Source organism: Cavia porcellus, unplaced genomic scaffold (assembly GCF_034190915.1).
Source record: "Cavia porcellus strain 051 isolate PalLab524CR breed Dunkin Hartley unplaced genomic scaffold, mCavPor4.1 scaffold_22, whole genome shotgun sequence".
In the NCBI taxonomy this organism is placed as follows: domain Eukaryota; kingdom Metazoa; phylum Chordata; class Mammalia; order Rodentia; family Caviidae; genus Cavia; species Cavia porcellus.
Genome location: NW_026947505.1, coordinates 39706562 through 39723029, shown reverse-complemented (window position 1 = coordinate 39723029; position 16468 = coordinate 39706562). Strand labels below are relative to the sequence as shown.

The following is a 16468-nucleotide window of genomic DNA, read 5'->3' as shown; positions in this document are numbered from 1 at the left end:
AATACTATTTTTTAGAGTTGGTACCCTTAACAGGTGAGAATTGGATCAAATGACTTGCCCAAGGTCATCTGGCAGTAATGAGCCAAAGCCAACATTTGATACATGAATAGATATTACATTCAAATGTGAGTGACAGATATTCTAGAAATGTAAAAAAAAAACCATTGCCGAGGCAAATATGATCAATAGATTTGTTTTATGTAATGTACTGAAGAAAATGGAAATTTCATTGATCCTCTTCAATAACTATTATATGCTGGCAGATCAAACAACTCTTACAGATTCTCTCCATAAATTCTGATGTATTATGAAGCAAAAATGTTTTCGTATCATCAGTTTCTGTTGTCAAGCAATGATCAATAATAACTTGAGAAAAACTAGCAGTAAGTTCACCTAATTAAAAACATCAAACCAATACCTCCACTGTTTGCTAGAAGTTATGCAACACATGGAGTACACCTAAATTCTTTTCTAAATCTCAACCAAATTCTTTCTCTTAATTAAGGATAAAAGTGGTATACATAGCATGATCAGTTTGTGGGCCACAGTTTCCTAGAGGAAACTTATTTCCTACTATGCTTCTCAAAAGCCCTGTTTGAGAGCATTTACCTTATTTCATCAACTCTTAAGATGTAGCCCAGTGTTATAATATTTTATGTTTTATGTAGCATGGAGAAATAAAATGTGTTACTAATAAGACAATGATATCCTGATTCAGAAATATAAAATATGTGACAGTGAGATATATTGTCTAATCCAGTTTTCAAAGTAAGGCATCAATTATCTCAAAAAATGGAAAATAAACTAAAACAAATGAAGTGAAATACTGTGCACACGCCATGCACTGTCTTCAGGATTTTCCTGGGAATTGCCTAATCTAAGACTCACAGCGATGGTATAAAGTGAGTATTAAGACCAATTTACAGGCAAGGAAATTTCAACTCAAAACATATTAGTGCTTCGCCTAAGGCAGTCAAATGTCAAATCTAAATTAGCATAATCCAAAATATATTCATTTTGTTTTCTAAAAGATTTAAAATAGTACCTTTTTCGGTTTACGGTTTCTTGACCAACATACTCATTTTGGGACCATGGGCTGTATAATTTAAAAAACAAAAAAGGACAGAAGGCCAAAAGCTAAAATTCTGAATACTTACTGCATTATAAATCAGTTTTCCACCAGTAATGCATAGCTAAATTAGATAACTGCACAACATCAGGTATTTTTAAAACAAATTATTTGGGATACATACATGCAAAAGCAGGTATGCTATATATTCTGTGTAGTGTTTGCTATAAAACACTATTCAGTTATTCTTTGGGAAACTAGCTATAGACTTCAGGTTTAACTAAACTGAATGATATCATATTTGAAAAGAGCTGCTCTCCAGAATAAAGAACTTGAAATTATGATCTTAAGTAAAAAGAAGAACTTTAGTTATTCTTTACAAAAGGATAACAAATTAGTTAAAGCATTATAATGAAACTGAGAGAATACAAAATGGAGACTGGAAAAACATTTTAATTATATTGTATTACAAAGTAAAACAATTCAGTGTTCACATGATAGATTAGGTATGCTTTAGCTGTATTCACAACTGATACTAATGCTTTTTTAACCCATGATTCAATAAAATGACATTGCTTGAATTTGGATTATTTCTATTGGTTAGTGCTGTTCTACTTTTATTTCAGAATTGCTAAATGAGGAAAGGGACACTGATAACTCTCAAAATTGATTTGAATCAAATTTTAAGAGATATAGAACCAGATTAAACCTTATTCTTGTAGGGAATTTAACTTGCCCAATGCTTTTGATGCTAAAACCATTTGTTTTGGCTGAATAGCTCATGATCTCTTCATACTAACCACTTAGTTCCCCCAACAATTGTCTCAAATACAAAATAGGTATATAGATTTAAAATTGCTTTTGCCACTTGACCTTAATTTACTTTTCCAAATTGATATTTTGAGATAAGCATAGTCACAGATTATACATAGAACAGTATTCTACTCTTAGTAACTTACAGAAAAGTGTTCTTATACTATCTATAAAATAATTTAAAATGTGCATCCGTCTACATTTATAAGTGTATTATGGAGGAACTCTTTTGTGAACCTAGTTCTGAAAACAAATCTACTTTTCTTTAATTTTACAGTCTGCTTTTACCAGAAATTTATTATACCATTAAATTCTCCAAGTTTCCTATACATTTTTTATTTTTATTTTAAAGGGGGTAAAATTAAACACAACAAAACAAAAAAATAGAACATAAGAAAGAAATGTAAAAGATATAAATTTCAAAGCTAGATGACCTGAGATCTTTACTGTCCATTGTGTTGTCTCTTGCTTTCTGCCATAGTTGTCCAGGTCCTCGCATACAGAAAATTCATACACAACAACATAGTATAAAACTGAGCGGAACAGAATGAGGAAGGCCTTTTAGGTCTTCAAAACCAGACAATAGGGAAGTCACTAATGGCTGCCTTAGAGTCTCTCATTCTCTTCAAAATAGCTACCTATACTTTCATGTATATTGAAGTTCAACAAAACAAAACAGGCTGGGTGGAGGAGTTCCTTGGTTTCCCGGTGCTCCAGGTCCCAGCATGGCATGGGTCCCAGTAAACACCAGTGACTCCCTTCCTGGGCCACCACAGCCTGCCATGTTCACAGCCACTCAGTGGGGGAGGGGATGCTTCAAGCTGTTTCTTTCTAATGAATAAACCATTTGGCGCTCAAGTTCTGAAATGGCCAACAGATCATAGAAAGACATCTCTTTAGACTCTTGCTTGAAACCAACAGCATCAGGAAGCTGCTGACCTTGATTCAGAACCAGAAGTTTCCTATATTTTAAGAAGAAAATATTGTTCATTCCAAAAATCCTTTCCAGATTAACAATCGCTTAGTATTTAAATAATTTTAGTACTGTTGTAGCTACATTTCTCTAAATAAATAATTCCATACCCAGTGCATAATGTATTAAGCATGCCTATTAAGTGATAGTTTTGCAATGCAAGAATTTTCATTTAAAAAAACCTAAGAGATGTAATGTAACACATTTAAGGAATTAACACCCTTAGATTGCAGTAGAAACACAAATTTTAATTATTGTTTAATTTCTTGGTTGAAAATTCTTGGCATGTATAATATAAAATTGACTCAATTTATGCAATTAATATTATTAGCACTTAGCCATTCTTTTAGAAGCTGCAATAGCTAATTTGATGGGCTGAGGGGGAAAAAAAGTCAACCAGAAAATAAGTGCCTTAATTTGAAAAGTTTGAAAGTGGCATTAACGGATCTAAAATCAACTATGTTCAAGTGAACTCATTTACCCTGAGTCATTGAAGAAATTTTTTGTTCTATAGAAAGTAATTGTTTGACATATTTGGCCCAGGAAGAAGAACAGTCTTTAGAATTCTGTTATTAAGACAATAGATTAATATGCAGTGTGTGACATGATCTCATGATCTTTAGTCAAATCCATTATAAAAAGTTAGAAATCTCCCTTAAACATCAGTGGGTCCTTTGAATTGATTACCTCTTGCCTAAAGTGTGTTTTCCAATAATACAAATCTCAGAGGATTGTTCTACAAGTTATATTGCTAAGGTAGATATTTCTTTTTAAATTTTAATGGGATTATTGACTTGCTCATTTGTCCCACAGTTTTTGTGTTATTTAACTGTCTTAACACTGGCTAACATTTATTTAGTGCTTTCTGTGTGCTACACTCTGGGGTAAACATTTTATAAATCATCTCTTTTAAGTCTCACAGATTCAAAAGGAAGACTATCTTCTGCATCTGATTTAACAGATGAGAAAATGAATGCAAAGAGATTAAGCAATTTGCACATTGACAATCAGTTAGTAGAAGGCACTGATAGTATTATTCAAATAGCGAAATACAAAACAGTTTCTCTAGGTGTCTCCATTTTGTGAAGACTCAGTGTTTCAACTGTACCTAATTAGGTATCTCATGACAGTGTATTAGACAATCATTCAGATATATTGATTTCATCTGTCAGTGTTTAAACCAGCAATATTCAACTAATAACACTCCTAAACTTGGAGCTTGTTCCAAAGTTGTTTTCCTTTTTGCTAAATGTAGAGGTAGCATTCAGTACTAATTATTTACAATGATCTATTTATTTTTTAAAAGCATGAGTCGCTTTGATCTTGATCAAAAACTGTATCGAGTCAGCATTTTTGCATGCTATAGTTTATTGTAAAAGCTTTATTAAATATGATATGTGTAATATAGTTAATATAGTTAATAAAATGCTAAGTTAATAAATCCAATCCACAAAACCACTTGCACATCACCATATGGGCAGCCTTTTTGTAGTTATCTTAAAGCATGTAGTTCTTCATGTGCAATAATTTGTCCTTTGTATAAAAAGACAATTTTGCTGACAGCATTGGTTTCTACATATAAGTCATCATTGGTAGAATTTAACTTGAGACAACTCAAGACAATTGCAAGAAATTCACTTTAGAAAGAAGAGTTTACAAGCTATGTCCATTGAAAGAGTTAAATTAATTGTAAGTAGAAGAGAGTATAAATACTATTTTCGCTTTTTTTAAGTTTGAGGAAGATGAGTTGCTAATAATGATTAAGAACAAGCCAGGCGTGGTGGTGTAAACCTGCAATCCCAGCATCTGGAGGTTGAGGCAAAGGGGTTGCCATGAGTTTGAGGGCATCCTGGGCTACATAGTGAGTTCAAGATCTGCCTGAACTAAATGGGGAGACTCTGTCTCAAAAAACAAATAAATAAGAGTATAAGAAAGAAAGAAAGTCATTCTGAGATACAAGAGAGATACATATAAGGGAATAAGAAAAATATACATATATACATATAAGAAAAATATACATATATAAGGGAATAAGAGATACATATAAGGCAACAATATGATTAGAGGCACAAAAGGAATTTTAATAGGTAGCAAGTTTAAAACCTAACACCATAAGGACTCTCATTTTTTGAATGAATTGCTTTTAATTTCTATGTGAAATGAAAGGAATAGAAAAATACTAAAAATATATGAAAAATACCAAGTACAGTATAGCTATCCATCTGAACTATAATTATAAAATAGGAATACACTGGAACTAAAGGCCACAAAGTGTAAATGACTGAACGACCCCATGTATATCAGACATGGAAAGTATTTATTTCATTGGTGGCAGAATTCTTAGTTCAAGTGGTCTCCAACCTACTTGACTCCTGAGTCATAAGGGTGCTCACAGTGTCACACTGGAGCTTAACAGAATTCTTTTTCTTTATTGAGCCAACCGTGTGTTCTCTTCTTTCACTTTTCTCTTGGGGCCTTTATTTATCTTTTTAAAAGAGAATAAAACAAAGCAAAATGAAACAGAATAGAGTCAATCAAAACAAAACAGAGTAAGTGATACAGAGTTTCAAAACAAGATAATAAGGAATTAACAATGACTACCACCTTCAGAAGGAGATCAGTCATAGATACTACGTTGCATATTGTTACCCTCTAAATAGATGATCAGACTACCAGCTTTAGGCTTGCAAAGTCAATGAAACACTAAACACTGTAAGTCCTAAATTTTACTTCAATAACTATCATGTAAGCCTGTGTTTCACCAGATCAGCCCGTCACGTACAGGGGGATTGGTTGCAGGGATTTAACTCTTCTTGTTTCTCAGCCTGTGCATCAAAAGGGGCTGACATCTGGTTCCCCTCCCTGTGGCCTACGAATGGCATCCACTCACAGGAATTGACTGGCTTTTTGTTCTCCTTCCCACAGCCTGAAAATAGTGCCTACTCACAGGAAGGGGTTGGCATCTGGTCTGTTGATAGTGCTGACTCTGGGGCCTTTATTTTTGTTGTCTGAGCCTCTTGCAGTTCTCAGGCAGTTGTTCATGTAAGGCTTTTATTTGCTTCCTGGGTTCTGGATTCGTGGGGTGTATTTATTTCATGCATCCTATTTCTAGACTCATTGATTTTGAGTGAAGTTTGCCTTTAGTTAGATCCAAAATATGCTAAGACTCAGTCTTAATATGTCATTGTATTGGCATTTTTAAGGCAGCATTTGTTTCTTATGTTTTCCTTCTCTTTGTTTCTCCTGCTTTCTATAAATTTTAAAATCCTAATACATTATTTGGAATTTGGTTGCTTCTTAAACAAATTTTATTTTTAATTGTGCTATATCCCAAACAGGAGAATCTTGCTTTCTTCAAAAGGCTCAAAGAATAATTTTAATAGTTTTCTGTTATCTGTTTTAAATTGGCATAACTGATACTGTTTGAGACCAAAACTGTCCACAAATTAAGTAAATTCTGGGAATATAGCTCAGTGGGACAGCACCTGCCCTGCAAGTGCAAAGTCCTGAGTTCAATTTTGGGTGCACACACATACACAGACACACACACACACACAAAATCCCCCCAATAAACAAACAAAAAACCCCAGTATGTCACAAATTAAGTGAATGTAGGTCCCTTATCTCCATAGTATGAAACTTTAGATCACAGTTTTGGACAGAAAGGAAAATATCACCTTGACAGAATACTGTATCACACTTCAATAGATGTGTGTAGACTTACTGATTGCTTTTTGCCCCTTTGCTTATTATCATTTTATTAGACAGAGTAAAACCAAGCTGGCTGGATTTGGTGACATATTTCATAATGCTGGGGAAAAAAAAGGCTGTGATAGTATGTAAGATGTCTATAGTACCAGACAAAATTTTAAAAGAATCCAATAAAGTAGTCTTTCAATATTATCTTCCTGTGCACCTCAAAATTCAATCACTTCCCAATCTTATTATTTTTTCATTTGCAACCTTATTTCTACCCACTCTTGCCATATGTCCTTACTGCACTGTTCCAGTTCATGGATTAATATCAAACTTTGTCTATGATGGTAAATTCTTCCTTGTTCTCCATGCAGCAAAGAAATTACAGTTTACATCCCAGCTCAAATTGGAAAAACTTCCTGGCATTCAGTGTAATGAGCAGTAAGGCAAGAATGTGGCAGTAGTTTATAGCTTCTTTTTAAATTTTTCTATTGTTTTAAACCCATGACATCATCTTAGTTTTAGTTATCATGGGAAAGAAAATCCAGCCTTTTTAAACACCTCCCTCTCTCAATGCTTTGAGCCCTGCGCATAAAATTTTAAAGCAAGTGACATTTTTGAAAAAGAAAAAATGAATAACCTATCAATTTACTGAACGTTAGGAGATAAACAGGAAACGATGTCTAATTTTTAAAATTTTTCTCCTCTTTATTAACAATTTACATGATTACTTTCTATGGAAACTATATTTTTAATTTTTTACTGGTACATATTTGCAAGTACACAATGATTGCATTCATTGTAGGAAATTGGTACCTGTATAAATCACATCTTAATTTCTTTTTCATTTCCTTGGATTATTTTTCATTTTTGCTAGTTTATATTTATAATGCATAATAGATTCACTGTGAGATACTGATAACATACACACATCAAACCTCGACCTTTTGTTACTTCCCTCTCCTTCCCCTCCACTTTTTCCCATTCAGAATGCCTCTCCATCCCCACAAGCCTACCTCTAGAACCTATTTATAAAGAAGTATTCAATGAAGAAAGCAAGAACTCCCTGGATGCCCAGAAAGCTGGGAAAGGGTTGAACCTGATAGGCAAACTCCAAACTGAGACTAGATGATTAGAGAAATTGATGATAATATCTGTTTCAAGGAGATAGCAGGACCATCACAGGATGAACTGGTTCCAGGAGGACTTCTAGTCTGGAAAGGGTATGTTTCTGGTAAGAGTTACGAGAAGACATATTTGATGGAAAGAAATCCAAAGAGTGGAGGAGTAGATCTGCCTTCCTAGTTCCGGCTGAGACAGGGAAGACACACTACAATGCCATCTGGAGGCTGCCAGACCATTGGTGCTCTTTGTAGAAAATCATGAAGGTAGCCTGGGAAGAGCTAGCACCCTATACATGCTGCAGAGAGAATTATCCCTCTTCTCCTAACACATGCCACGGAGAAAGCTTTTTGTTACATATTTAATGAATAACTATTTATACCAAGGATCTAATGTGTACTAAGCACTGTGCTAAGCATCAAATACATGATAATGGAATTAAACAAATAAAAGCACAATTACATATTAGTTTGTTGTGGATGATGAGGAGGAGGAAAATAGCCATGACTATGATGATGATGATGATGATGATTACATTGATTACAATGGTAGCAACCAACAGTTACTAAGCATTCTCTCTGCATGAGGTACTGTGCAAATCACCTTCACTGATAGGATTTGTAGAAATCTCAAGCTAACCTGGGAAGCACAGTCCTGTCAAGAGACATGATGGTCAAACTGCTGTCTTTACCAGAGCTCCTTAGAGAGCCAATACTGGGCAATGAGATGGTGGTGCATGCCTATAATCCTGACTACCTAGAAGGTTGGCCAACCTGGGCAACTGAGCAAGATTTTATCTCAAAATAATATTAAAAGAGCTGGGGATGCAGCTCAGTGATAGAACTGTTGTCAGAGGTCCTGAATTCAGTAACCAGTGTCAAAAAGCAAAAATGCCTCAGCATTGCAGTCTAGTAAGCAACTTTTGTAGCACCTGGGTTGACACTGATGGCACTGTGTTGCCCAGCTCTCAGATGCATTGTGTGGGCCTGGCACCAGCAAAATGAGCTAAAGAAAAGAGGAAGAGAAGCCCCAAGCAAGGTCTGGGTTTAGCTTTCGCTTTGTTCTGGTGGCTAGTATGACCTTAGGTTTCTCTGTCTGTGTGTACTGTCAGATAGCAAGCAGGAATGTTACATACCCCTATGCCCTCAAGAATATCACACCTACGTATCCCACCCTCTGCCTGCTGCACCTGTTTGGTGACACATCCTCTCCTGCCACTAATCTTTACTCCTTCTCTGCAAGCTTAGAGCCAGCAAGATGCCATTTTTAGTCAAGCAGTTTACTCCCCTCCCTTTCTGCCACCCACTTTGCATGAGCCTTTTATTCCAGAAGCTGTCCAGAAGCAGAAAGACCCACTCTCTTTGCAGATAACCCTGGGTTCCCGCTCTCTCCTATTGTAATTAATATCTTTCACCCTGATTTGGCTCATCATTGAGCTGCTGAAATCAAAAGTTTCTGCATTTTATGATACCCTTGTAAACACTGGCAAAATCAATGGAATTTCCATACCAGAGGGGAAAGAACATTGAGGTAGATGCTACTGATAATGACTTCTTTGCAGAAATGCGAGGTAAATGCAGGGTGTTCCTGCACCGTTATGCATAATGAGGCATTTATACAAACAACCACACAGCTAGTTGAACGGCCTGCGGCAAAATAATATTCAACCTTCAAGCTTATTAACTGCATAAACTTCACACTAACAGGAAGCTTTCTGCTCGGGTTTTGAAATGTCTAAGTGCATTTAAGGAGGTTTCTTTGTTTTTTAAATCTTTAGCCCCTTCTCTTTGAAACTCTCTTTGAAACTCAGTATCATAGAATTGATGATTGTCTTAATGTTTCATTGTTAAAGAACAGTTTTGTGATTTTTAAATTCTTTATTGAAATACCTGTGTTCCTGTAAAATAATTTGAGATTTCATGCTAAGCATTGTTCTTTTTTATTTTCATTCTAAGTGTACTAATCATTTCTCTTTGGGGAATGTGCTTGCAAGGTTAGGTGTATCTTACTTTATCTAATAAATGGGTTCCTGGCACATAGTATATAAATCGAATTTTAACAAATTGAATAATATATTTAAATGCCTGAGGATGCTCATTTTAGGAAATGAGTCATATTCTGAATTTTAAGTAAATTTTTACCACTTAATTTCTTATTTCAGATAATCTAGGTTTTCATTTGGTTTGTTTTATTTTTTGGCAATACTTATATAAAACTCTTAAACTGATTAAGGAATTTTTAAAACCAAGTTGAGGGAGAGGATTCTGGGAAGATGGTGAAGTAGGAAGCACCAGGAATCTGTCTCCCCACCTGGACAGCCATTGCATTGGCAGAATGTCTGGGGTAACTGTCTTGGACTTCTGGAGCCTACTGAAGGACTGAAACACACAGGCAAAGACTTGCAAAGTAAATTGTGGTCAGTTTTGGTGAACTCCAACTGGTTGCAAGGTGGAAGCCGCCTATCCCTTACCTCTCCCAGAGCAGCTTGCACACTGTGGGCCTTCCAAAAATGATCAATCTGCCTGAGTTCCAGATACTGCTTGCCACCTGTGATCTTAGAGTTATATACACACTGGGAGGCAGTTGTTAATGCATCTTTCTTCTCCTTCTCCCACTTTTATGAGTCTTTCTCCATCTAAGTAATTGTTAGGGGATTTAAATAACCAGTACTCTTTTATTTTTTTTCTCTTTTTTTTCATTTTCCTCTTTTTTCCCTTTTGGAGAGCTAGAATATAGAATCCAAGGCTTTTAAAAGCAGCCATCTCTGGAGCAGGGTGGGGGATCTAAACAGTCACTGCACATGCCCAGAGAAAGGTACGGACTTAAAAATGACTGAGAATACTTTTAAGTTTAAACCTCAGTGTGATCACCAGCACACAGTACAAAGCCACAATGATTAAAAAACAACAATGAAATGGGAGAATCTGAGATTCAGTTACTACATTGATATTAAATTCAAATGATCAATTTTCAAAGAATAAAGCAAAAAGTTTAAAAAAAAAAAAAGCAAATTATTACCTATTGAAAGGAAAATATAAACCAATGCAAACTATCTCAGCAAAATGACATGGTGGATTTGTTGACAAATACATTTTAAAATTATCTTTAAAATGATCAGCAAACTGAAGAAAGATGTGGGGAAAGTCATGCAACCAATGTTTGAACAGGCAGAATTATTAACAAGGAGTGAATTTGAAGGTAAGACTATCTACATGACAGATTTGAAGGAACAGAAACCAAAAAAAGGTTGAAGAAAAGAGAGGGCAGCTCTCAAGATCAGTGAGCACAGTAAAGTGAGCCAAGGGGCACGTTAGGGAGTTCAACAGGAAAACAGACGGGAGCAGAGAGATTACTCCAAAAAAAGTAATAATAATGGCTGCTACCTTTTCATGAACGGCACAAACACAAGCATCCAAAAAGCTTAATGAAATCTAAGCAGAATAAATTCAAAGAGATTCACACCGAGTTGTGTCATAATCAAAATGTTAAAAGACAAGGACAAAAGAAAATTGTGTAAACAACTGGAGCGATTTATCATAAAGGATTATCAGTCAGATTTCTCACCAGATACTTTGGAGACCAGATGGCACTGGCATACAGCAATCAAAGTGCTAAAGGACAAGAGAAACCCTCAACCAAAAATTCCAAATCCAGCCAAGCTAGGCTTCAAAGTTGAAGGAGAAAGTAACATAGTCTCAGATAAATGAGTGTGAGGGGAGTTTGTTATCATTAAATCTCCTTCAAGAAATGCTAAAATGAATCCTATAGATTGAAATGAATGAAAGGAAAAAAATAGGAAAAAAAGTACCATTATTTATTTTTAAATTATTTTTCTTTTTCATTTTTATCAGTACCGAGGATCAAACTCACGACCACACACTTGCAAGGCAGGCCCTTATGTCGCTGAGCTAAATCCCCAGCCCCAAAAGTACCATTATTTAGTAACTTGAAGCCATAAGCAGAAATAGCTATCTCAGTAAAGAAAAAGATATGCATAATTATAAAAGTTAACATTTTTTAAAAATTTGACTTGCATTGTCCCATTTTGTTTTCTACATTATGTAGATTAATGTTTTTTACAATATAATACATAAAGATATAATTTTATAATACTAATAACTGAAAAAGTGAGATGATAAAGATATATAAGATATTGTATGTCATTGAAACTAAACTGGTATAAATTTATTTATATTTTTGTCTTTTGCCTTTTATACCAGCCCCAACTGGTATAAATTTAATCTGGAGTGTTCTAAGTAAGATACTAAATGTAATTCCCATAATAACTACAAAGAAAAGAGCTATAATATGAACACAAAATAAAATTTCAAATAAGAATGTATTTAAAATACTTTACTGTATAAAAATCAACTATAGATAAGAAAATACAGTAATGGAAGAAATGATAGGATAGACAAAAGCTATAGAGAATATACAGAAAACAAACAAAATGACAGAAGTAAATTCTTCCTTGGCAAGAACAACTTTAAATGTAAATGGATTAAGTTTTTAAGTCTAAAGATAGAGATTGACAGAACCCATTTTTTGAAAATATGATTCGCCTCTCTGTTATCTATAAGAAACTCATTTCATATGTAGCTGCACAAAAAGGTTGAAAGAACAAGGATGGAAAAAAGATATTTTATGCAAATAGATAAATGTTAGATAACTCCACTTATCTGAATTACTGTGAGGAGCCAAGGAGATAGGAAATAGAATTGTGATAGGGGCTGGGGATTTAGCTCAGCGGCATAAGCGCCTGCCTTGTAAGCAGGCAGTTGTGAGTTCGATCCCTGGTACCGATCAAAATGAGAAAAGACAAAAAAAAAAAAAAAAAAAAAAAGGAAATAGAATTGTGGCTTTCAGGGGCCAGGGGAAAAGCTATTAAGAAATTATTATTTAAGAGGGATAGAATTGTAGTTTGTAAGAAGAAATGAGCTACTCATGGATGGTGGTGATGGTTGTGCTTAGCATATGGAATAGTACACTTAAAACTAGTTAAAATGGTAACGTCTTAATAGTTCTCATGTTTGTGTTATTATGACATAGCTAATTAACACAGTGTTTTAAGAATTAAGACACAGGAAGGTTAATGCTTGTAGCTTACTCGAAGATTTTAAAGTTATTTAAGAATTTTTGTAAGAAATTAATGACAAGCTAGCCAAAATAACCTAGTAATATCAAAAGAAACTTCTTATAAAATAAACAGATTAAAATACATATTCTTCAGTCTTTGAAAAAATTAAAACTGTCATTTGCAACATCAGAATGAACTTGGAGAACATTATGCCCACCAAAATAAGGTAGACACAAAAAAAGACAAATACTGATTTATCTGACTTGTATGATTTAATTCAAAATATTCAAGCTCTTAAGAGACAGAAAATATAGTTGCCAAAGATTTAAAGTTTCTACTATGAGATGATTAAGTTTTATATGTATATATATACAATCTCTAGAATATATATACATATATATTACTATATATATGATTTCTAGAATATATATACCTAGAATATATCTCTAGAATATATATTTCTAGAATGTATATATATATACCTAGAATATATATGTCTAAAATATATATACCTAGAATATATCTCTAGAATATATATCTCTAAAATATATATCTCTAGAATTTATATGTGACCTCTAGAATATACATATAAATATATTGCTATATATTTATGATTTCTAGAATATATATACCTAGAATATATCTCTAGAATATATATACATATATTGCTATATATATATATGATTTCTAGAATATATCTCTAGAATATATATACCTAGAATATATATATCTCTAGAATATAAATATACCTAGAATATATCTCTAGAATATATATATATATATATATGATCTCAAGAATATATACATACATATATACATTGGTTGAGCATTTCTCTTGCATATATAAACATATATATGATAACTATAGTTAAGGTCATACTGCCTCCTTGGAATTTGCTAAAAGTGTTCTCACTATGCAAACAGACACATACACATACACAAGTAAAAATGTGGAGTGACAAGATATCTTAGTTTTTAAAAAGATGTATTAGTTAACTTTATTGTGGTAATCACTTCACAACACCTGTATATCAAACCATCATGTTGTGTATTTTAAATACATCCAATTTTTGTCAGTTATACTTCAGAGAACTTGCAAATATAAAAATAATTTTCTCTATAAGGTAGTCTCCAATACGGCGGTGACATTGACATTTTTTTAAGATTGTAATCTATCATTAAAATAATTAGTAAGTCAACTAAATCCTTTATATAAAAATAAAAATCATGGATTTCATGAAATCAATGTTGGATGAATTCCTACTGTGTTCAGGGTCCAGATACAGGGAAAGAGAGGAGGTAGGCTGTGCCTCCATCATCCTGGATGGGGCTGTATAAAAGGTACCTGCTTGCAGTGGGATCCAAGGAGGGATTTCCCACCTGGAGCATTTGAGGAAGCTTCCCAGGGACTAGCCTGGACCTTGGAAAGAATAGAGATGTGTGATAAATAGTTAAAATTAAATTACCCAGAATTGGAGTTATATATGCTGTGTACATGATACATCTTTCTTAGTCAGAAAAGACTGATTTTCACTGCACTGGATGCCAAAAAGTGCAGGAACATAGTTTCCCTGTGCCTTAATCTGAAGAATGATTTGAGTGGAAGATCATACATAGGAGAGAAGAAAACAGCCAGGGTTGGAGGGAGCACACTGATTTGAGATAAAAATAAGCACAACAGAGTGCAATTTTATATTGAAGTCACCATCCACACATGACTTCAAAATATGGTTCCCTAGCCAAGTGCATCCAGGTCCAGATAGCAGGCCAGAGCCACTTTGATATCTACTCCATACTCCTTTCTGTCCTGCAGAGACAATGAGATAAAAAAAAATTCTCTGCTGGTTTAAATGGTGTTGTGTTTGATAAATTGTGTCAATTTGAGAAGTTTGTAAGTTTAAGAGACTCAGCAGGGAGCAGGGTACAAAATAAGGGAGAAAAAGGCTCATTCTTCCCCCTTTTTGCTCTGGCTGCTTTTATTGGCTGCTGCCTTGAAGTACTACCCATCCCCTCCACCCCCCTCCCCACCCCGTGCCATGCTTCCTTCCTTGAAGCCAGCTGACTATAGACCAAAACCTCCACAAACAGTGAGCTAAATAAACCTTTCCTTCCTTCATTTTGGGTTTTGGGTATTTTGTCTTAGAAATGAGGGAAAAGTAACCAAGACAGATGTGTAATAATTGCATGATGATCCCTTGTCCTATCCATCTCTGAGAAGCAAGCCACCTATATCACCTGCAGCATGATCAAGAATCAGCAGTCTCTGCCAGTACTGGAAGAAAAGCTCCATTCCTGTATGCATAGGGCCCTTCCTTAAGGGCTGGATACAAGCCCTTACCCCTTCTCACCTTACAGCCTGAGTTCCAGGCACAACTTATAGGTAGAGACTTCATGATGGGGTCGGACATGAATGGAAAGAAGTTTTTTCTTTCTTGTGTTGGCAGTGATGAGCCGTGTGACAGTCAGAATAACACAGTGTATATATCATACTCTGGGATTACAAGTATCAAGTGATCAAAACATACAGTGAATATTAAAATTTTTAAAATTTATTACAGAGAAAGATACTTTGCCTTTAATTCCAATCAAATATACCCAACACATATACTCTGAATACATTTATCCCATCACGATCGCCACTTTCGGAAGCAGTTCTGGCAGCCCTCTTTTGTGAGTATCTTTATGAAGTGTGATCAAAAAATACAGTGAATATGCTGTCAAACGCCACTCACAGAAAGACAGACTCAGAAAACTGTTCCAGAGTGTCTTTACTTACCTTATTCAGCAGATCTGGCAGTGTGACTGACTTCTGGCTCTTCTCCAAAGTCAAAAAGGCTGAGAAGTAAATGTTTTGAATCAATTTGGGACATCAAGGTTGCAAGTTACAACATGTAACTAAAACACAAAGGAGGACTTTCAGAACATCGTCAGAAAGTGGCAAGAACAATGAGATAATTGTTGGAAATGAAAGGAATACTTTTAAGAGGGATTAATGGCAATTTGTCTTTTCCTGTAATGATTTTTGTACTTAAATAACCAGAGTATTTTTAGATTGCACCTAATATTAAAGGCAAGACCAGGAACAGAGACCCAGAGATGAAATAAATTCAGATATTCACTATGACTTAGCACAGATCTTTTGAAAGAAACAAGCAAGAGTGCATGTTTGCTCATGTAACTGTTTCTGTGATTTAGGTCAAAGGCTTATTGGCCTGAACTAGGGTTTATATCAAGAAAATAAACAGGAAGAGAAACCTGAAAGTTAGCACTTGAAAATCAATATACTTAGTTAACTTAGCACAGAGATGCAGAGGAAAAGATGATTGATAGGCTTGAGTGTTACTGGCAATGACACCATTTTTAGAAACAGAAGGAAAAAGCAGTGTGACCGAGTGTTGAGATTAGTCCTAGACTTGGTGAGTTGGAGATGCTCCCAGGACCCCAGGAGAATGAGCTCAGGGGGACATTGGAAGAACGAGTTCTTCATGCTTGCTCCCTGACCGGCTTCCCGTGTCCAGGTCTGTCACCCACACAAAGAAGAGTTTCATCCAGGAGCGTGGGAGTGGGCGGTGGGGCGCTGAGTCTGTGGCTCACTGCTTAGGGACAAAGGCCATTTAGAGAGAGATACAACGAGCCTGAAAGGTGGTTTCCTACCCAGGCTCAGAGGGGGATTAGGGCTCTCTAGAAACGAGAAGCTCATGTAAGGAGTGAAATAAAG

General features: G+C 35.0%; 1 protein-coding gene and 1 non-coding gene across 3 annotated transcripts in view; one reads left to right on the top strand and one right to left on the bottom strand.

Moving 5' to 3' along the window:
• Positions 1 to 16468, top strand: part of Pacrg (parkin coregulated) — a 503840-nt gene that overhangs the window by 308214 nt on the left and 179158 nt on the right. The gene's annotated exons all lie outside the window — the stretch shown is intronic.
• Positions 2702 to 2837, bottom strand: LOC111755798 (small nucleolar RNA SNORA2/SNORA34 family). The gene has a single exon (XR_002790352.1). It is a non-coding gene; the product is annotated as a small nucleolar RNA SNORA2/SNORA34 family (small nucleolar RNA).